The sequence below is a fragment of the Chelonoidis abingdonii genome, chromosome 18 (genome assembly GCF_003597395.2).
Source record: "Chelonoidis abingdonii isolate Lonesome George chromosome 18, CheloAbing_2.0, whole genome shotgun sequence".
Lineage (NCBI taxonomy): Eukaryota > Metazoa > Chordata > Testudines > Testudinidae > Chelonoidis > Chelonoidis abingdonii.
The window spans coordinates 14,292,636-14,314,538 of NC_133786.1; the positions used below are offsets into that span (position 1 = coordinate 14,292,636).

At 41.5% G+C, this 21,903-nt stretch overlaps 1 non-coding gene across 2 annotated transcripts; it reads left to right on the forward strand.

The window, feature by feature from the left end:
- The first annotated feature begins 2,891 nt into the window (after positions 1 to 2,891).
- HOATZ (HOATZ cilia and flagella associated protein) lies at positions 2,892 to 20,748 on the forward strand. Of its 2 annotated transcripts, XR_012657192.1 has the most exons (7): positions 2,892 to 3,013; positions 4,425 to 4,463; positions 5,394 to 5,464; positions 9,062 to 9,136; positions 12,087 to 12,146; positions 14,013 to 14,065; positions 20,474 to 20,748. It is a non-coding gene; the product is annotated as an HOATZ cilia and flagella associated protein (transcript). The 2 variants fall into 2 exon arrangements; XR_012657191.1 differs by lacking the exon at positions 9,062 to 9,136.
- The last annotated feature ends 1,155 nt before the right edge of the window (positions 20,749 to 21,903 follow it).

The window sequence follows — 21,903 nt, forward strand, 5'->3', positions numbered from 1 at the left end:
ATTCATGGTATATACCTACAACTCAGTGTGGAGTCTTGAGCTTGATTTTGATTTTTCATAGAGACAATGTAGTTTAGGTAATATTTTTTATGTGAACCATCTTTCTATGTGTTATTCATATATTTTTCCCTTAGTCTTTTGTGAAGGAGGGTATTACATGTCCCTATATTTGTGTTCCTCTCTTTACCTTGTGTATAGTTAATAAGCCACAAGTTTTAAGAAACTGTAACTATCAAATACAGAAGGGTATGATGAAGCTGTTAATTTATTTGAAGAAGGCTGATATAAATTAAATTTAAAAAGGAAATAAATAAATGGTACTGTCACATGGTGGCTAGTTGCTTTAAATGAAGTGGGTCCAGTACCTCTGTTCCAACATCGGTGCATTTCGTATTGACTCGATTGAGAGAGTGGGTGGCACTTGAAGCTAATAAATGAGTGGAAGACTCCTGTGAGAAAGGGTAATGTCCCTAGCTACAGGAGGGGTATGAGTCCTAGAACAAGGGCCACTCTCTAGAGAAGCAACCCTGGGACCTGTGTTTGTGAAGACAAGAGAAGGGACAGCTAGAGCAGGGAGGTTGAGAAGGGGTAGGGGTATGTCAGCACTGCCGTACAAAACTCATAGCTGGTTTAGGTCACTGACTCAGGGTTTTTGGCTTGTGCTCCAGGGTTATAAAATTACAGTGTAGAGTTTGGGCTCAGGGCTGGAGCCCAGTTTCTGAGATCCCACAAGTGGGGAATTCCAAAACTGAGGCTGCAGCCTGAGCGTCTACACTGTAATTTTATAACACCACAGCTTGAGCCTGACTCAGCTGACCTGCGCCAGCCAGTCTTTTATTGCAGAGTAGCTATACCCTAGGAGACCAGCAGAGGGACTATACTTGAAAGCCAAGAAGAAGCCGCAGAAGGACTGCGGCTGAGGTGTATTTTCTCACAACAGGATAGATGGGGAGCAAAAGAAAAAATGCGTGTGGCAGAACATGCCAGAGCTGGGATATGAGGTGTGCTGTTGGATTGTGGTTTGGCACTCTCGTGGATTATGTGCATCTGTGTGAGATAAACTGACTGTGTTTGGGGCTTCCAAGGACTATGTATGTTACGCGGAATAATAAACTAGCCCTGGGAAGGGGTAATACTGGACACAAGAGACCATCTGGTGGAATCTTTAATGAGCCTGAGAGGGGAAGCTGAGGCAGTTACCCTGACGTTGTTGTCCCCAGATGCAAGGAGGCACTCTTAGAATCACGGACTATCAGGGTTGGAAAGAACCTGAGAAGGTCATCTAGTCCAACCCCCTGCTCAAAGCACTACCAATTCCCAGACAGATTTTTGCCCCAGATCCCTAAATGGCCCCCTGAATGATTGAACTCACAACCCTGGGTTTAGCAGGCCAATGCTCAAACCCCTCAGAGGGGAGGGAGAATTGTGGCAATCAGAACAAACATATCATGATAAACATTTCAATGGCAACAATACCTGTCCTACACTATACAGCAATGCTGCTACTCCTGCACAGAAGACTCTGGGCTACATCCTCCGGTCCTTACTTCAGTAAAACTCCTGTTGACTCCAAAGAGACTCTGCTTGGCTCTATTACACACTTCATCTGAAAACTAGAATTCAGTGTAACCACAAAACAAAATACAATTCTACTGTGCAGTACTAACGAGTGCTAGACTGGTGGGGAACTAGTTGTCTGATCATCCCATGGTCATCCCAGAGCACCTCAGGGGAGTCTGCCGGTTTAAATCTGGCTCCTGGTAACTGAAAGCTACCAGCTGATGGTGCTATGGTGCCCTACTTGCGAGGTCTAAAGTTTTAATTCAGCAGCAATATTCTAATAGGGCCACATCACCTGTGACCAACACCTGCATTCCCATAATGTGTCCAGATCAGCAGTGCCCTCTGTTGGATACTGTCAGTGCCAGATATGCTAAGGGATGCAATAATATCACCAACTGGCTACAAAACCCAGGGCACTACTCCCTAGAAGAACAAACAGGGTTCTGAGTCAAGTTCTGCACTGGGGGAGATGGACAAATCTCTGCTGCTTTTTGCTGGTGCTGGATTAATACATAAATGCATTAGGCCCAGCCCCTAAAAATCAATTATTTAAAAAATAGATGAAAACCAGTCCCCAGTTCACCACTGGCCTGGCCATGGGGTACCCACATACAGCAGGGACAGGTGGGTGTGAAATGCTACCTGGCTACCTTGGAAGCCTTTTGCTCTCACAGTGTGTTGGTGCAAATGAGAACACAAGATGCAGAGTAGGAATGTCTCTTACACCACCACATTCATGTAAACTAATGTAGGAAACTGCACTGCCCGAATTCCTGCCCCTCAGCCCTAGACCCAAACATTCAGCGCTTGGGCCTAGCCTGGCTCACCCCATTTCCTGAGTCAGACCTAAGCACTGCACGCGTTCTGATCCAAGAGGTGACTGGAGCCGAGTTGCTTGGCAAACGTGGCAATAGCCACCGCAATGCAATTAAATTTAACGTCCTTGTTAGGGTCGTTCCAAAGCCCCCAGGAGCATTTCATTTCCGAAAGGGGAAGTGCAGGAGCAGGTGCAGGAGGCGGCTAGTTTCCTGGCAATGAGAAGGATCAGTGCACGCTGCCTGGAAAGTCGTTAAACGGTCCATGGATGTTTGCGTTGGGCTTGGCAAGTAACTGAAGGGTAGGGGCAGCGACCCAGCCTGCCTGCTTCACCCCCGCAGGGCCGGGCCGGGCCGGGCCGGGCCGGGCCTGGCGGGCTGCACCGGGAGCCCCGCGGGCTGGCCCGAGTGCCGCAAAACCGACCCCACCTCCTCGGGCAGGCCGCGCCCGCGGCGGCTCTCGGGCCTCCATGGAGACGGCGCGGGCTCCGCGCCTCCTTCACGCCGCCCGACTGATGGTCTTCGCCGGCTCCGCCGAGCGCGACGTGGCCTTGCCAAGGCCTTCTGGGACTCGGTGACCCTGCAGCCCCCTGGATCCCGCCTGGGCCCCGGTGGCCGCGGCACTCGCGAGACCCGTGAGACCCCCCCTTTTTCCCCCCAGCTCGGGGGAGAGACACCCCCCGCATTCCACCGTTTTCCCCCCAACACTGGGGGGAGACACCCCGCGCATTCCACCAGTACTGCGGGGGAGACACTCCTCCATATTCCCCTCTTCTCCCCCCAGCACTGGGGGGAAGACCCCCATCCCCTCACATTCCTCTCTTCTCCCCCCAGCTCTGGGGTGGGAGACTCCCACCCCTTGTATTGCTCCCTTCTCCCCTCAGCACTGGGGGGAGGGAGACACCTCCCTTATTCCACCCTTCCCCCCCAGCTCTGGGGGAGACACCCCCTGCATTCCTCCTTCTCTCCCCAGCACTGGGATGTATATGAGTGATACTCATGTCTTTCCCATTGTTCCCTGTCATGTAGGGATGACCCCCATTTCTCCCCAGTAGTGGGGGTGACTCCAGGTTATGTCTGTTTATTTCTTATCTTCCCAGGGCTGCCTTGAGAGCCCCCAGCCTGTCCCACCCACATGCCCTACATGTATTCATGGGATGACCCTATAAAAAAAAACGTTCCTGTGTAGGTGTACCCCAAGAACCCAAATCCCCTCTCCCAGCCTGAATGTATGGGGTATGTGTGGTATGCTTTTGCTTCACAGTCACTGGAGAATCGAGGTGCTGGGCCCAACCAGTGTTTAACTGGTATACAGTAATTGTATACAGATCAGCAGCCCCATTCAAGTCAATGCAAATACTTGCATGATTAAGGTTAATCATGAGTATAGGTGTTGGCAGGATCAGCACCCTGCTTCCATTACTGGAGGAGGTTGAAACATTAAATCATGTTTTGGGGTGTTTTTGAAAAGTTGCTTATGGACAGGTGCAAACTCCAGTGTGGATATTTGTGTTTTGGTTTAAGCAGGGCTGCCCAGAGGATTCAGGGGGCCTAGGGTCTTTGGTGGTGGGGGGCCACCGCTTCAGCAGTAGTTTGGTGGCAGGAGGTCCTTCTGCTCTGGAGCAGAAGGACCCCCTGCTACCGAAGACCCAGAGCGGAAGAAGCTCCGGGGGTCTGGGCCCCGTGAGGGTTTTCCGGGGCCCCCAGAGCGAGTGAAGGACCCCGTTCCAGGGGGCCTGAAAAAGTCTCGTGGGGGCCCCTGTGGGGCCTGGGGCAAATTGCCCCACTTGCCCCCCCCCGTGTGTGGGTCAGGGTTTAAGATGGGTGTATTTTGCTTTAGTTAAACGTGTTGCTGATTGCCTTGAGCTAAACTAAATTAAGCTTGGTTAAACTGAAATCAGTGTCTGCATGGCTTTTTCCAGTGCTTTAACTAAACTTGTTTAAAATCACCCCTGTACTAAAACCATGTCATGCTGTGTGTCAACAAGGCTAAAGTGGTATTTTATTTCTTCTTTATGTGGTCTTTGGTTTGGTTTGTTTTTTTAGAGAGAAATATTGCTTTCCAGATTCCACCAGGCAATAACAGTGAGTATAAACTAACAAGTGCTCTCATGTTGCTAAACTCTTGACACCTTGGGGGGGTTTTTTTGTGTGTGTGTGGCTTTTGGGGTTTTTGGGGGAGTGGGAATTTAGCCAGGAAGTGGCTTATAAGGGCTGAGTCACAGGACACTGCCCTCTTCATGCAATTAATGGTGAGAGTAAGATGGTCCTGTGGTTAGAGTGCTATCCTAGGACTCCAGAGACCTGGGTTCAGTTTCCGACTCTGCCACAGACATCTTGTGTGACCTTGGGCAAGCCCCTTTATCTCACTGTGCCTTAGTTTCCCATCTGTAACCTGGGGATAATAACACTGCCCTACTTCACAAGGGTGTTGTGAGAATGCTATGTTAAGGACCATGAGGTACTCAGGTAATGGGGATCAGATATCTATCCCAGAAGTCTTACAAAGAGCTTGGTAGCCAGACATTATAGCCTGATCCTGTGAACACTTTCACAACTTTGAGTAATTGTGGTGAAAGCAATGGAGCTATCTGTGTGCTTAGAGGTAAGCTTATGCTTGTTTCAGGATTGTGGCTATCAGCCTCATTTCAACTGGGTAGTTGAGTTCTCCTGTTGATTTCAGGTTAGGCACATGCTTAAATACCTGTCTGAATAGGGGTCTGCGTTCAGATTTACTTCTCCAACTCAGTTTCCAAAACGTGAAACCAAAGGAAACTTAACCAGGCTTGTGAATTAGTTCACAGTTCTGCAATGATGCCTGTCACTTCCATTGTTACTGGGCATACTGTATTTCCATAATGATGCTGTAACCATGACTGAGAACAAGTCAAGTTTCAGATTTCTGTGTCATGTGGCATTTTTACAGGTCTTAGTGCTAGCTATTCTGAATCATTATTCAAAAGCTTGTCTAGCACTAATTTTCTATGTAGCCTTAGACTCTTTTATTTTATTTAGAGAGTGAACAGATAATCCTGGAAGCTCACAAAGCTCAGAAAGCTGAAGAAAAAGAAAAATATCTTCAGAAGGTAAGATCTACTGAATAAAAGATTCTGGGAGTGCCTATTGCAATTTTTTTATTTATATATTTTTTGAAATACGTGATTGTGTGTAATACATAATGTGCAAGCAGAATAAAGTCTAGACTGGTTATTTATTTTTATGTATCTACACACATGCGTGCGCACACACAGTCTCTCTCACTGCTTTAATAGGGCCAGTTTACAATCCTGAAAATCATTATGAGCCAAATCAGCTGTGAGGAAGAGCTTCATCAGAAGAATGTGAATGATAACTGGGAATCCATTAAGATCACCTTATTAGGTGCCCAAAAAGCCACAATCCAGGAAGAAGGCTGTACTGATTTGGAAAAAAAAAAAGACATAGTTTAGAGGGGAAGTGAAGGAAGCTATAAAAAATGACAAATAGAAGGGTAAGTTCATAGTAATAAATGTAGAAAATGGCTAAAGGAAACCTAGGGACCCAAGGAGAAATCTGTGACCAACCGTGTTAAGGAAAATAAGAAGGAATTTAAGTATACTGAACAAAAAGAATCCTGACAATGGTATTGAGCCATTACTAGATGTAAATGATAGAATTATCAATAATAATGCAGGAGAGGTAGATGTGATCAGTAAATATTTTTGTTCTGTATTTGGGGAGAAACAGATGAGTCTCGTTATATGGTGCTTATAATACTTTCCATTCCATTCCACTAATATCTCTGGAGGATGTTAGACAAGCTGCTGAAATTAGAGCTTTTTAAATCAGCAGGTACAGATAACTTTCGTGCTACAGTTTTTTAAAAGAGCTGTCTGAGTAAGTCACTGGACCGTTAATAGCGGTGGTCGTAGCACTCCAGTTACTAGCTAGCATCACATCAGCCTGCAGCTAACTTCAAGACCAGAGTGAAAACATGAAGGATTTATCACCTCTGCTGTGATAAAAGCTTGAGGCGAAAGATAGGTGAAGCAATTGTGTTCATCCCAACCAAATTAATTTAACATGTACATGAGGATGGAGTACTGCGGAAAAGGATCGGGAGGTCATAGTGGATCACAAGCTATATGAGTCATCAGTGTGAAACTGAAGTGGGGGGAGAAAAAAAAGCAAACCTAGTTCTGGGATATATTAGCAGGAGTGTTGTAAACAAGACACGAGAAGTAACTTTTCTGCTCTACTCTGTGCTGATTAGACCTCAACTAGAGTATTGTGTCCAGTTCTGGGTGCCACATTTCAGGAAGGATGTGGGCCAACTGGAGAAAGTCCAGAGAAGAGCAACAAAAAATGATTAAAGGTCTAGAAAACATGATCTATGAGAGAAGATTAAAAAAAATTGGGTTTGTTTAGTGTGGAGAAGAGAAGACAAGACCGAGGGGGTAGGTGATAAAAGTTTTCAAGTACAGAAAGGGTTGTTCGGAGGAGGAGGGAGAAAAAATTGTTCTTGTTAACCTCTAAGGATAGGACAAGAGGCAATGGGCTTAAATTGCAGCAAGAGTGGTTTAGGTTGGACATTAGGAAAAACTTCCTGTCAGGTTAGTTAAGCATCGGAATTAGTTGCTTAAGGAGGTTATGGAATCTCAGTCACTGGAGATTTTTAAGAGCAGGTTGGACAGACGTGTATCAAGAATAGTCTAAATAATGGTCCTGCATTGCGTGCTGGGGACTGGACTAGAAGACCTCTCAAGGTCCCTTCCAGGCCCATGACTGTATAAAAGAAACCCCATGGCATTCTGAAGAGCAGTTTCTTTTCCTGTATATGTTGGGACACAGTGTTGCATAGTTACATTAGATAGATATGGTTTGAGGTCCATCTGGAGCCATAAAACAAATCTGTTTTTTAGTAGTGCCTCTTTCAAAGGCTTTTTATTTGGTTATCTCTTTAATGAAGGAATTGGGATAATGAAATTGCATTTTAAATCTGGAGGACAGCTAGTACTTTTATTAAAAACATAAAATTGAAAATAAGGAACTCTAAATAGCAGAGAGTGTGAGTCACTGTTTATCTGATTGTAAAAGGAGCTAATTATCTTGCTACAGCAAAACCATAATTTCAATCAAGACTGTGCATTTAATTTTTATTTCATATTCTGGACTAATCTCATGACAAACGAAGTCTATTTGGTGGTTGTTTTAGATGACAAAAGTAAAGTTTTGAGGAATTGGATATACGTTTTGTAGCTTGGTTTTTGTTTTGTTTTTTTTAATTTAAAAAAACACTTCATGATACTGGTCAATAAGAGAATTTATTGTTGTGTAAAAGATCGTACATTTAGAAGAAAGCTTGATTTGGTGATTGTGAGCTGCTTGGGGCATGCACTGTTTTTTATTAAGTGTTTGTACAGCACCCAGCACAATGGGGCCCTGTTCGCACTCAGGCCCTTCAGGTCTTATTGGAATAAAAATAATTAACAAAAATTATGATGCTTAAAATCTTCAAATTTTTTAATCAGTTCAAATAATCTTTTCTGAATTTAGGAAGACACTAGGATTTACGCAATTTAGTCTTGTTAGCTCACCTACTGTACTTGAAAAGTATCTAAACACCTGTCATGCTTCTCTCTCTCTCACACATGGACCATTAGCATTTAATGACTGACACCCCATTGTACTTTTGCTTTCTAGATACTGAAGCATTCAATAGAAGTAAACTTTTTTTTGCATTTACCAATAATACAGATGGTAAATTAATACTGCATATGTTCACTATGGATCCAATTAATCAGGATCTAGCTCAAAAGCAAATAACATTCAATATTATGATAAGGTTGCTAGTCTTACTCTGTAATTACAGTATATTTTCCTCATTTTAGTAAAATGTTTGGGGTGGGTTTTTTGGAAAAGCTTATATGTTAGGCCTGGGAAGCAGGCCAGATGAAAGCAATCAGCAGTAGGTGTGTAAAGGTGCTGAGGTCTGCAGCTCTTTCTTGCAACTCAGCAATCCTCCTCTTTCCAGTTAATAACTCTGGTATGCATTTAATCTATTAGCATGCATTAGACTTACCTTTTGGGAATTGGATTAACAGGGCAGTAGTCCTTTTCAGTGAATATTCAGTTCATTTTCTAAAATTTCTGCAACTGGATGAGATTAAGGTTGTGCAGGTTTGTGCATCCTACAGTTGTAGGTGCAGTTGAGAAATGTTAATGAACAAATTATACAACTGCAGGACGGAGTACAGGCCTCCAGTAAATCCAGGGATATGGTAGTTAATGCATCGAACAGAATACGACTACCATTTAAATTATTAGACAAAGGTAAAATTTTCTTTCAAATCCACGTGGTAGATCTTGAGTTGGATATAATGTTCTTTCTGTGTAGGGAGATGTCTCATTGCAAGAATAAAATATGGAAGGTGAGATCTGCCTGGCAGATCTGAGAAGATAATTTTTCCGTAAGTAAGGTATAATGTAAGAACTTTCAAAAAAGCATGAAGTCAAGATATAACTATTACACTGTAATTTCACAAACTCACAGTGAAATGCATTCATTGAAAAAGGTTGTTTTAATTAGCCAGTTAATTTTAATGAAACTGGAGTAATGTGCACAGAAACATAGCTAGTGTCTCTTTTTTTAAATTCATTGCCCTGGACTTGTATGAATTCATTTATTCCCACATTGTTTGTAGAGTATTACCTGATTACCTAAGAAAGTACAAGCACTGCAGGTCCAAGGGAGTCAATCTAAGTGTGCCTAACATCAGGTAACCTAGCCTGTCTGAATATATTCAGCCATATTGATATGCAATGCTTGTTAGTCAGGTCGCTTTCTCTCCTTCAATATTGGTCTCCGACTGCTGTCTTCCACCTCATCTCTGAGTTAGTGCTGTAGGTCTGCACATCACAATTGCATAGTTTGATAGTACTGCTGTAGATCACATCAAATAATTTATTCACCTAGAGTACACAGCAGCATGACTCGCTAACACATTGAAGATCACTTGAGGGACTGGAAGAGACTTTCACAAGATGGAGTTAATGAAATGTCGGGATGCTTCCCTCCTTCCAGTTGGCATTATGTACTGGTTTGGTAGTCAGACCTAGGCCTGGTTGTGACAAAGTACGGAGGCCCAGCAGGTAATGGAATTACAAGGAGAGCCAAGGCTCCCTAGTTATCATGTGGATCATCTGGGTTACTAAAGCAAAGGAAAAGCTGCAGTAACCTGGGGGAAAGGGTTTGCCCTTTCCCCAGTTTTCTATAAAGGCTGGGGCAGCCATTGCTCACTGCCTTTTCTTTTATTCCCTCCCACCGCCGCCCTGCCATCTTCCATGTGATAGCTCAGAACTGAGCTCTCCTTGTAACCTGTACACACTGGGCCGTTGTGCCTTGTCCCAGCATGTTCAGGTTTGACTGCCAAACTTGAACAGAGTTGGCTTACTCTTGTTTTTGATATTCTTAGTGCTCATAAAGCCACCCCTGGAGAAAGGGAATTGAACTCAAGTAGCATCGGGGGTTTTCTTTCACCGTCCCTGGCTGATGTATATCAATACAATACCTTTTTTGTATACTGAGGTATAGATTTGTCCCTCTTTTATACAGGTCACATATTTTGCTTTCCTTTCTAGTAAAGGTAAATAAATAGTAAAATGTAAGTTCAGACTCCAGAATGTCATCTAGGTGTTATATTGGGGCATCCATCACCAAAATGGGCTAGTTTTAGTCTTGGATTTCTTCCTACCTGCTGTATTTTTAAAAAGAACTGTTGTAGAAATCAACGGTAACATTTTTGGCTCAGTATAAAGTTGGTTAAAATTTGAAGTGGTTGTTGAACAAGTGACTTTTTTTAAGGGCTGAAAATTACATAAGCAGAAAGCTCAAATTCTGCAGAGGAAATTGTGGTCAGACAAAAGAATCTGAGCTGGCTTCAGGAGTTTTCTTTCTGTAGCTAGGTATTGATGTACTGGCAGAGGCTATTGGTCTGTCTTCATTGCAGTTACCCCTGGCTTTTACTTGTCTGTTGCCCCCTAACCCCTACTGGCCACAGGCTACAACCCTCTTGCCCAAGTTTAGAGGTGCTTTTAAACCCAAGTTAGCTGGCCAAGGTAGGGCTGTGGGTTAAAACTCAGATGCTGCTCTCACTTGGGCTGGTAACCCACCGACTTTTCAGTGGGAACACAGACTAAAGCACTCTTGTACTGATAGTCCTTCCCGCAATTTCCCCTGTGTGCCCAGAAAGACAGACAAGTTCTACCACACTGAACTGGAGCATCTTGGTTTTGCTGGTTAAACATCTCCAGTGCTGCTTATTCCTGTTTCTCCTTACCCTGCTCCAATAGCTAGATATTCTGTTTTATTTTTTTCCCCTGAAAAATGCCTTGTTCTGTCTAGCATTAGCTGCTTGGGTAACAGAGAGCAGATTTCTGATTGATTGTGCTTTTACTAGTGATTAGACACAGTACAGGAAATGCTGGTTTGTTTAATATTCAGATATTTAAAATTCCTTGTGAGTCTCAGCTCTGGTGTTGAAAGAAACGGGGAATGACATGGGCACTGAATAAAGAGGTTTTCAAATCAGATTTTACCTTCTTAGTTTTGTACACGTTAGGTTTTAATCCAAAAGGAGTTATGAAGTGAGAACTCTTTGGTGTTAGTCACATTCTGTAATTTGTTCTTCTCTGGCATCGGTGGTGGAGATTTCCCAGAATACTTACTGGAATGTCTGTTTCATAACAAATTGCTATGAATGTCTCAGCAGTGTTTAATATGCCTTTTACCCAGCTTAAACAATTCCTACTCTTCTCTCCCCCTCACCACCACCACCTCCGTAGCTTGAAAGTCTGTTCTTCATTTCCAGCAAGCAAAAGTCCAATGGCATTTGATTACTGCGTGTTAGAAGTATTTTGATTTATATGAGTGCCTGGAAACCCAAGTATTAAACTGGTCTGAGTAGAAATTGTTGCACTGTTCATCATGAAATCCTTCTATTTCTGCAGCTGGTATTTTAGAGAGAGAATGGTTTTAACAAGTTCTGGGACATGAACTTATCTTTTTACAGTTCCGAAAAACCAAGACTGTTAATGAAAAATGAGCAAAAAGTATTGCATGTTTCACTATTCTGGTTGAAATCATGGGCCCATGGAAGTCACTGGGAGATGTATCTTGATATCGGTGGATCCAGGATTTCACCCTTTGACTTTTTAAAACGCTTACGTAGAGTGGGAGAGAGTTGGTTGCACCAAAGAAGTATTGTAACAGTAAAATATGTCTTCTGCCTTGGATGTGATCTTGTCACATCTTTCAAGCTAAAAAGGTTTGATATGAGTTATTTTGGATGGGAGACCGAAATAATCCTTATTTTGCTGTCTTGAAGAGACACAGGGAGTATTGTTTGCTAGCTTTTGTTTGTAAATGTGTTAACTTCACCACTTGGACTGGTTCCTCCTGGATCAAGACACAGATGGCCTTCTTCAGATATCCCTACATCACTCTCGGAACAGAAAACTCAGTTTTTTAAGATCAGACTTTCTGGATCATGGAAAAATACTGTGAAATAACTGCTTAATTGCCAAAATTATCTCCTAATGTGCTTGTTACATATTTAGTCTAGCTTTCTGCTCCATTAAGAAATAAAACGTTGATTGTGAAGCTGTAAGATGCAGATGAGTTTAAATTAATTTCTATGGACTTAAAATGGTAAATATGTTTCCTCTCAGGCCAAGAGGAGGGATGAAATACTTGCTTTACTGCGGAAACAAAGAGAAGAGAGGATCACAGTAAGGCTGCTTATTTTTCATATTCATCTTTAACATTGCTCTTGAGATAGACGTCTTTCTTTGGCATTTCTTACAATACAACATGTACAGGAAACAATTATACCAGGTGAGGGGTACTGGTATAATTAGAGGTTATCTAGTCTGAGAATAGTCTTGGAAAACAGATGCACTTTAGTACAAATATTAATGAGCTTTGGGAAAAGGAAGTAAAATATGTCCACTTCCTCTTATAATCCAAAAGACAGTGGGGAAAAGGAAATTGGTACAGCTTATATAAAAAAATTAAGTGGTCAAGGGGTTAATTGGCCAGATGCTGGGGTTACTTTTTGTAAGATTATATTTTTTCTGCCTAGGTTCCTTTTTTGTTGAGGCATCATGGTAGAAAAGGGTCTTCAGAAAGGATTTAAATGTGCCTTTGCTCAGGAAGGATGTTTTGTTCATTAGGGGCAGTAGAGAAGAAGGTATGGAAATGCTTGTGAGAGAAACAGGCAGTGTTGAGGCTCTCATTGCTCACAGGGAGGTAATCGGAAAAGTGACAAGGATGAATAAATGCTAGGCCTAGGAGGCTTGGAAAAAATCTTGGATTTGGGAGGCAGAATCCAGGGGAGGGATTTATGAAGGGGATGATATTGTCAGGTCAATAGGCAAGGAAGATGATCTTGGCAGCTGCATTTTGTTATAGCTGTTTGGCTACTAACAATGGAACTGAAATTAAATGTAAAACAAAGATCAAATACAATGTTAAACTTAAAGAAGGATGAGTAACAGAAGCAACACTTCAGTCTGTTTTAATACAAACACATTTCACAGAAGTAGTTACATTTCTCAATTAATTTAGCTAGATGAATCTTTACCGCCTGTCAGTTTTATTTTTAATTAACTTTATTTTTCATTATCTGTTGGTTTTCCCACTATAATGCCCTATTACCAGAGATTTATATGAAAACCATAAAACTGGCTATAGTTTTGGCATATCTTATCACGCTAGGATCCTTTTTATAAACTAATTTTTTGAGAGTGGGAAATGGTTGTAGCTTTTTTCTTATAAGTAGCAAAAACTAGATTTATTGATTTGGAATGCTTTTGTGTGGATTAGCCAGATAGAGAAACAGAAGGAACTGGAACAAGAGGGTTTTCTGTATGACTAAAGAATTTGCTTCCTACAGAGGCGATTGATGAGGTACAAAGTTGAGATGTATAAATTCAGAGGCCGTTTAAGACCAAAATTACTTCTGCTGAAGAGCCATACATCCTGATTGTTAAATACAGTGACATTCTAGCAGAAAAGAGCAAAACTGCAGATTTTAGACAGATAAATGTAATGATTTAATGTAATGAAACAGTGACTTGGAAAGCAAGATATCCTAAAAGACTTTCATAGATGAAAGCTCCATCTTAGGAGTAAAATAGTCTTAAGAGCAAAAGGATCCTTTTTCTTCTCTCATTTATTTCAGGATTGTAAAGTGGTTCAAAATAAGTACTTCCTTTTCACAAAGTTCATTAAAATCCAGGATAATGCATATCTGTTTCACGAGACAATTTCCAAATTCAGTCCGTTAAAACTAAGTTTGGTACACGGGACTGATCAAAATGATATTTCATACGTATAAGACCTGAATTGCTACAAGTATGTATCAGAAGGTGACTATTAATGAGGATCTCTTCATCTACCGCTTTTTGTTTTATTTTATATGAATAAATTATATATGCTAGAATACTCAGACTAGCTATGGCAGTAATTTACAAAAGCATCTGATCTGCCTGTTGATATTGTATTTCTGTGATTGCTGATTCTGAAAGGCTGCATTTTACAATCTAAATTTAGAATGAATGAAAACAAATTTAAAATATTTCTTTATTTTGTAGAAAGAACAGATATCTTGTCTGCATAAACCAAAGACCAAAACACATCAAGTAAGGTAATGTAAACACTTATTATAAAGATATCACTCTGTCCCAGCAATATTGCCCTGATTAAAGTCTGTTCCCATTATAAAGCCCTGTTTTTGTGGGTTGATCACTCTGCCACAGAAATGTTCTCTGGGCCATAATGTTTTCCAATCATTTTTATTGTTTTGAAAAAAAGATAATCAGATTTGCCTTACACGCATGCCCAGAATCAGAGGCCAATGAAGAGAAAAGCCCTTTTAAATTGACCAAATCAATCCTCTTTCAGCCAGTTCATAATTGCTAGTGGTTTCTCCAGCCTTATTTTAAATACCTGTCTAAAGACAGGACACGTCACTTAGCACAACTGGCTCAAAAATCTTCTTTTACTTCTTGTGCTCCAGCAATTTAGTAATAGGGGTGAGAAGGAGATGGAAACTAAATTATGAAACTAGAGCAATGGTGTGGAATTTCAAGAAGAATGTTAATATTTTGCTCCAGGTGCAAAAAAGTTAATGAAATCCAAAAAAAACCATAATTTTCAAGAAAATGTTTAGATTTCTTTACCAAGTAGTAAGGGAAATCAGAGAGCATGGGCAGTAGGATGTGGGTCTTGGAGGTTAGATGGATGGTTTGAGAATATATAATGCTCCTTCTTGTCCAAATAGGGCAGCCATAAAACAAAACACTCTACCAGATTTTAAAATTTGCTTGTTTTAGGCCCTCCTGGTAGATCAACAATGTAGTGGATCAAACAGTTTCATGTGGTGGTTGATGAAGATAGATTTGGAAATAATTGTAACTCTTAAGGCCCTGATCTCGCAAACACTTACACGATGACTTAAATGCAACTGTTTTTTGAAGACTGATCTACACCTAAAACTTAGGTTGACCTGTAAAGCTCACTCAAAGCTTTGGAAAATGTTACACCCTAAGCAGTTTAGTTAGATAGATGCGGCTAGTTCAGTGGAAGGATTCTTCTGTTGAGCTAGCTACCACCTCTGTGAGAGGTGGGTTTCCTACGTCAATGGAAAAACCCCTTTCATCGATGTAGGAAGCATTTATGCTACGGTGGTATAGCTGCAGTGTCTCAGCTTTGCTGCTGTAGCAACTGTAGTGTAGACATAGCCTGAGTAAAGTTACTCATGTGCACAAGTGTTTGTGGGATTGGAAATGAAGGGCTAGATCCTACAAATGGATCTTTCTGGAGGCATCCCTGTGTCATTGCAGAGTTGCATTGAAGCCTTGAAGGGTCTCTGCCAATGCAGATAGATCAAGATCTAGCCTTAAAACTGGAGCGTTTTAAGAGTATTTGAAGACTTTTGCAAAGGTGTGGCTTGAAATGCCCTAAAGAGAATTTCTGCTGCGGATAGGATACTGGTTAAATGAACCGATCCAATAGAGCAATTCCTAAACTTGGTGAAAGTTGTGACCAACATTATGACTGAGATTGCTGAGAATCTCATTTTTATTCTGCTGAACAGCTTCCTCTCTGGCCCTTGAATGGAATCTCCCCAGTGATGTCAGTACTTTTCTTTCCCACTGTGAGTGAGCATCTGTATAAACAAACAGGAGCCAGCAAATATCAGATAGGGAGTGGGAGATTTAATCTACTGTATGCGCAGAAGCTTAAGTTTAAGGTCACATTACTGTTACTTTCAGAAACCAACAATTGAAAGAGGTTAGAAAACTCCCACAATTGGTCTTTGTCAGCAGGTTTTGGTTACAGGGACTATCAAACAGGAACAGGAAAATATAAAAATCTGTCTTTGTAAAAGGAAATCGCATTTAATTAGATAAAAAAGCAGTTTAAACCTGACCTTGTATACAAAAGATGCTGCTAAATTAAAGATGGAAATATCAGGTCCTTTTACACCATACACTTTTTTGTCCATCCATTAATATGTTTTCACTGTATATAGAGAAATAATAAAGAACTTGCTTTTACCTATTCACCCTAAATATTCTGAAATCCCCACAGGGCCAACATAAGCCATCTTAGGTGCAATTTTTTTTCTGATATATGTCCACAGCTAGCTGAATTCTACCCTTGAGTGTGTGAACAGTAAAAGCATTGCTTCTTGTAGTACAACATACTCTGCACCTGTGTGTCCATTTCTACAAGGGAATTTCACAGCATCAGTAAATAACTTTCACTGAAAGCCCAAAGGAATTCAGTTGGGAGAATTCTGAGGTCACCCCGTGTTAACACTGGAAAACTCTCAGCGTAACCTATAGCTCTGTGATTAGGGTACTCGCTTGGGATGTGGGAGACTACCAGTGCAAATCCCCTGGCACCAGAGAGGGAGAAGGGATTCCAACAGGGGTCTAATATGGGCTCCCTCAGTCTCCCCTGTTGAAGCTGATCCACAGCGTATAAATAATTGAGCAGGGAGACTGGCTTCTGGACCTCCCAGGTGGGTGCTGTCACAGAGTGTCTGGGAGTCAGGGCCCTGCTGCACCCCTCTTCCTGGGATTCACAGTGACTCTCAGTCAGCCAGTAAGATGTAAGGTTTATTGGACAATAGGAACTCAGTCTACAGCAGAGCTTGTAGGCACAACCAGGACCCCTCAATCAAGTCCTTCTGGGGGTTCAGGGAGCTTAGACCCCAGCTTAGGGTTCCCTGCATTGTACCACCGAGCCCAAACTGAAACTAAAAATTCTTCCAGCCGCTCTCGTCCCCTTCCCCTCTGCCCCTCTTCCCTTTGTTCAGTCTCACTAGGCAGACAGGGAGGGATGACTCAGCAGTTTGAGCATTAGCCTGCCAAAACCAGGGTTGTGAGTTCAATCCTTGAGGGGGCCATTTGGGGAACTGGGGAAAAATTCTGGGGATTGGTCCTGCTTTGAGCAGGGGGTTGGACTAGATGACTTCCTGAGGTCCCTTCCAACCCTAATATTCTATGATTCTAAAGGTGCAAAGTGCAGTGCTCTTACACTGCAGATAGAACTTTCTTACCATTTCCTCCAGGCAGTCCTGTATCTATGGGGTGTGTAGTACTAAGAGGAGCGGTGGGTATTTCACCTTCTCACATGGCATATTTTATTCTCTCTTATAATATTTGTGTTCTATTTCTGTGGTTTGGGGGCATTCTCAGTGATAGTCCCTGTCCTAAGGAGTTTACCATCTTCTTTGTTCTGTTTGCATAGTGCCTAGTACAATGGGATCCTAGGCACCATCACAGTACAAATGAGGATAGCAGTTGCCTAGTCTCCTTTCCTGTCGCCGGAAAATGTAATGTTACTCTGAAAAGCTGGTGTTCCTGTAGAACGTTCTAACATCAGCAGTTCAAAGGTGCATTTTGACCATCTCCATCTCTGGAGATATTTAAGAGTAGGTTAGATAAATGTCTATCGGGGATGGTCTAGACAGTATTTGATCGTGCCATGAGTGCAGGGGACTGGACTCGATGACCTCTCGAGGTCCCTTCCAGTTCTAGAATCTATGAGTCTGTTTGTTAGGCAGCACTCAAGGAGTTAACAAAAATAGCTGCATTTGCTACAATGTTGTCCTTTATTTCTAAAACCCATCTTAAAAATATCACTCTTTGGAAAAGCTGACCTGGTATCTCTCAGTCCTTGATTCTGCAATTTCACCCTTTTCATGAGTTTTAGATCGTTCAAATGAAAGCATTTTTCTCAGACAGTTGATTAGGGCCCACAGAGAAAACTGAAGTTTAATTCAGCTTATTACCATATAAAACCTTTTAAAAAAAACATTTTCTTTAACTCTGTCTTCAAAGAGAACATTAAGCTATTGAGTATATTTATTTAAGCAAACTCACCCAGAGTGGAAGCTATAGAGTTGTATCATAGCCTAGATGTATCAGAGGTGTAGCCGTGTTAGTCTGAATTGGTAAAAGCAGCAAAGAATCCTGTGGCACCTTATAGACTAACAGACGTTTTGGAGCATGAGCTTTCGTGAGTGAAAGCCCACTTCGTCGGATGCACCATGATTAGAAAATACTTGTCCTGCCATGAGTACAGGAGAGTACAGGCCTCTTCCAGGCCTCTTCCAGGCCTATGATTCTATGATTGATTCTATATTTCATTAGAACGGTTGTAAATTTAAGTTTCCTAATGCTTGTCACTGAGAAATGATCAGTGATCATACCAGTTTCACTAATATCTTTTAAAAAAAATTGATATTCTTTATTGGCTGAGATGATTCCTGTTTCCAGCGATAGCTCAAATGGACAGCTGGGAAAATATTTCCTATTTCCAGGGAGCTATGCAATGTCTAAATCTTACTCATCTTCCTTGGGGACAATTCACTCCTTTCCTGAGTCTTTCTACCTCTAGTGATATCTTTAGTGAATCTCCTTTCTCTCACTCTGTTTGCCCCCATGCTGACCTCCTCAGCTCCCATACTTGGTCTGTCTGTATTTATATAGCCTTTCACCTTCCAAGTATTTAAAAATAGAAATCAGTCTCTCTCTTCCTTCTAGCCTGTAGGGGAAATAGTTTGAATAGTTCTCAATGGGCTACTTTTTTTTTTTTGGTATAGACTTGCTTAAATAAGAGCTTGTTGACACACAAGTTATACTGCTTAACTATACCATTTTAATTATAGCAGTATAAGCCTCCTCCTGTGGATGTAGTTGTACCAATATAAAGGTGCTTATTTCCAAACTGGAAGGGGACTAAGTTGAGCCAATATAAGGCACCCCTATCCTGCTTTAACTGCATCCGTTTTATGAGTGTACTGGTCCATAATTATTTCAGTTAAAAAAAAAAAAAAAAAAGAAAATACCCTTAACCAATATGGTTGTACTGGTGCAAAACGTGTATGTCAGGTCTTATTTCTCGACCAATTTTGTGCATGTGTCCATCTGTGGAGCTTATCAAAGAAAAGCTAAGTCAGAGAGGAAACTCAATTAGTGTGGTCCATAGTTATTCTCTCTTGCATGAGATATGAAGGCTGGACTCTAGACAGCCTTAGTCCAGCTGTTGTGAAAGTTCTGCCTACCATGCTCATGAGCCTTCCCCGTTAATCGGCTGTTTCACATCTACATATCACTGGAATCATTATTGGAAAGGGAGAAGGGATTTCTCAGGTTCATTTGCATGGAGAGGTTTAAACATTAGAACAGTGAACTGGAATTGGAGTCTGCAGTCAGTTCTCATGATCTCTAGGTTGGTCACTTCCTTCTCTGTCGAGGCTTGCTTCTCTTCCTGGATGCTCTCCCACTTGCTTAAACTAAATGTGGCAACACCTGAACTTATCACATTTCCTGTGAACCTATTTTCCATCACTGCTGAGAACTCCATTGTCCTCCCTGTCACTCACGCTCATAACCCTGGATTTATATCTAGATTGTAAAATTTTCAGGGTTGAGACCCCATGCTTTTAAAATCTCTGTAAAACACCATGTAAAGATGTGGTGCTCTGGGGAGTTAATAATTATACAAAAGAAGTGCAAGAAAAAAATATTAAACCAACATGCATTGGACACAAACTGCTGAACACCTTTAACACTCTGCCATGTGCTTAGGCATTGCAAAACACAATGTACTGATAATCACCCATCTATGCAATTCTAAGAGTCTGTAATAGTGCTGCCATCCCAGCACACAAGGGTCCAATAAAAATATGCTAACATTGTTTAAACAGAGAATTGTCTTGAGTTTTGATGGTATTAGTTACCCATAATGTTTTGGTTTTTTTTCATGCTGATACAGAAAATACAAGAAACTTGGTGTTGTTTTCTACAAGATATGAAAATGTAACTGCATACCCAGAGTCCCAAGATTGGCTCCTCAAAAGAGCCTAACTTACTTAGGAGCACATCTTCCATTGACTTTCAACAGACTTGTGCTTCGAAAGATGCATAGGCACTTTTGAAATTCCATCCTTAGTGTCCAAACAAATAGCTATCTTTTCATTTGGTTCTGAAAGTTAAAATAACTGGCTCAAGGCCCCTGTCCTGCGAAGATTCATGTATATGCCTCACTTTATGCAGTGAGTAGTCTCATTGGGACTATGCATTGTGGGTTAAGGGAAGCCTCAGTGTTTAGTCATTGCAGGACTAGGGTCATAGTAAGTAACAACTCTGTGCCCCTCCCCCCCAAAAGTGACCCTGTGGTCTAGATCAGTGGTTCTCAACCTATTTACCATTGTGGGCTACATATGCAACTCTCTGTGTCATATGGGCTGCATCCACACAGTGCATATACTACGTGTAAGGCCCTGAGGATGTCACATGGACCGCCGCTGTGTGCTGATAGAGAACCACGGTTTAGAGCTTGACAAAATATCTGAAGCTGAAAATATTTTGAATTAAACTGAACATTGGAAGCATTTACTCTGCAAAACTGGACAAAGAGGTAAAATGTGTGGCAGTGGACTGCTTGAAACCTGCATAAAGCCTGAAACTAAAGTACGGTAACTGCATCACCCATTTATTTACTGCAGCTGACCTCGTTCTGTTATGTCCAACAGGACAAAGAGATCTGATTCTGACACTGAGGATCAAGAAGCAGTAAAAGGCCTTGAATAGTTTGGTTAAGGTGACTGACTTGGAGATTAAAGCCTGTGTCTCTTCACTTCAGAATGATATCCTGCTAACAGGCCTATTCAGTTTTGGAATTTATGCATTCCTGCATTCCTGCTTTCATCACATTTCTAGTTCTTCCTATTGAGACACAGGATACTCTACCCAAAGGTATGGATGCACTTGATGGAGCAGCTCTTCAATCCAGCCGTAAATTTCTCTGTACTTTGTTTGGTTAAAAGTCAAAGTAATAAATCTTTAATCCAAATAAATGGATTTTTAACAGCAAATATTTTATTTACTTTAGAAATTAATTATGGTATGTCTGTTTATGGCATCATGATTTTACAAATGCTAGTTCTGTTCTGTTTGGTTTTTTTTTTAACTAGCCTCATGTTTTTCCTTTGTGTTGGCACATTCCCACCAAACTAAATACAGTGAGTGATAATTGTGTATCTGATCAAATAGGGCGGCTGCACAGGGTAATTGTTTGTGAAATAAATTTTAGTGGGCTTGCTATCATAGAGACTATACATCTCTCTCTAAGACTTATTATCTCTCCTAATACTAGGAAAATCCTTACTGAGCTTTATTCTGGATAATTCAGAACTAGGTTTTAATTGAATTTAGTGCATAAATTAATGGAGATTGCAATCACCTGTTACACTAGTGTGCATTCTCCTCTTCTATGACAGCGCAACGTGTCTCTCTGAATTTTCTCCTGCTCTGCTGCAATGTTTCTTTTGGTAGCCAACACTAATGCGCATCAAGACAAATTCACAAAGGGCTTGATTCCCTTCCTTGCTCCCTGTGTGCAGGAAATGAAATTGCTAGTTGCAGCAAGATCTTTTCCGAGATTGTCAGCATAAAAAAAATGAGTGGAAATACTGCAGAAAAATGTCAATGAAATATTTTGTAGGTGGGAACTAGAGGCATCCGCAGTATCTACATTCCCTGTTCATCTAGAAGGGGATGTTTTTCACAGCCTCCTGTCACTTGCAAGGGAAGGCAGGTGCTATAAGTTCCTCAGGCTCTGTACTGTGAATTGGTCAGTATTGTTGTGCATTGCTTTCAGGACCCCCTCCCCCACATTTTCTACTCTGGCTCGGATAACATGCATCTCACTCAAAATACCAGCTTTGTCCAACGATCAGTTTTCATTGCGATTATCATATCTGACCAACCTCTCTTGGCTTTTGAAATATTTATGCTAAATTTTAATGTGGCCAGTGCTTGAATGGGAGAGCAGAAATGGAAAAACCCTGGAGTCGCAGTTGGTGATCGGGGTGGAGTAGGAAGTACTTTCCTCTCTGAAACACTACTCAAAGAGCCTCCTACCGGAGCGATAGACGGCACCTTCGTGCAAGAAGTGCCATCT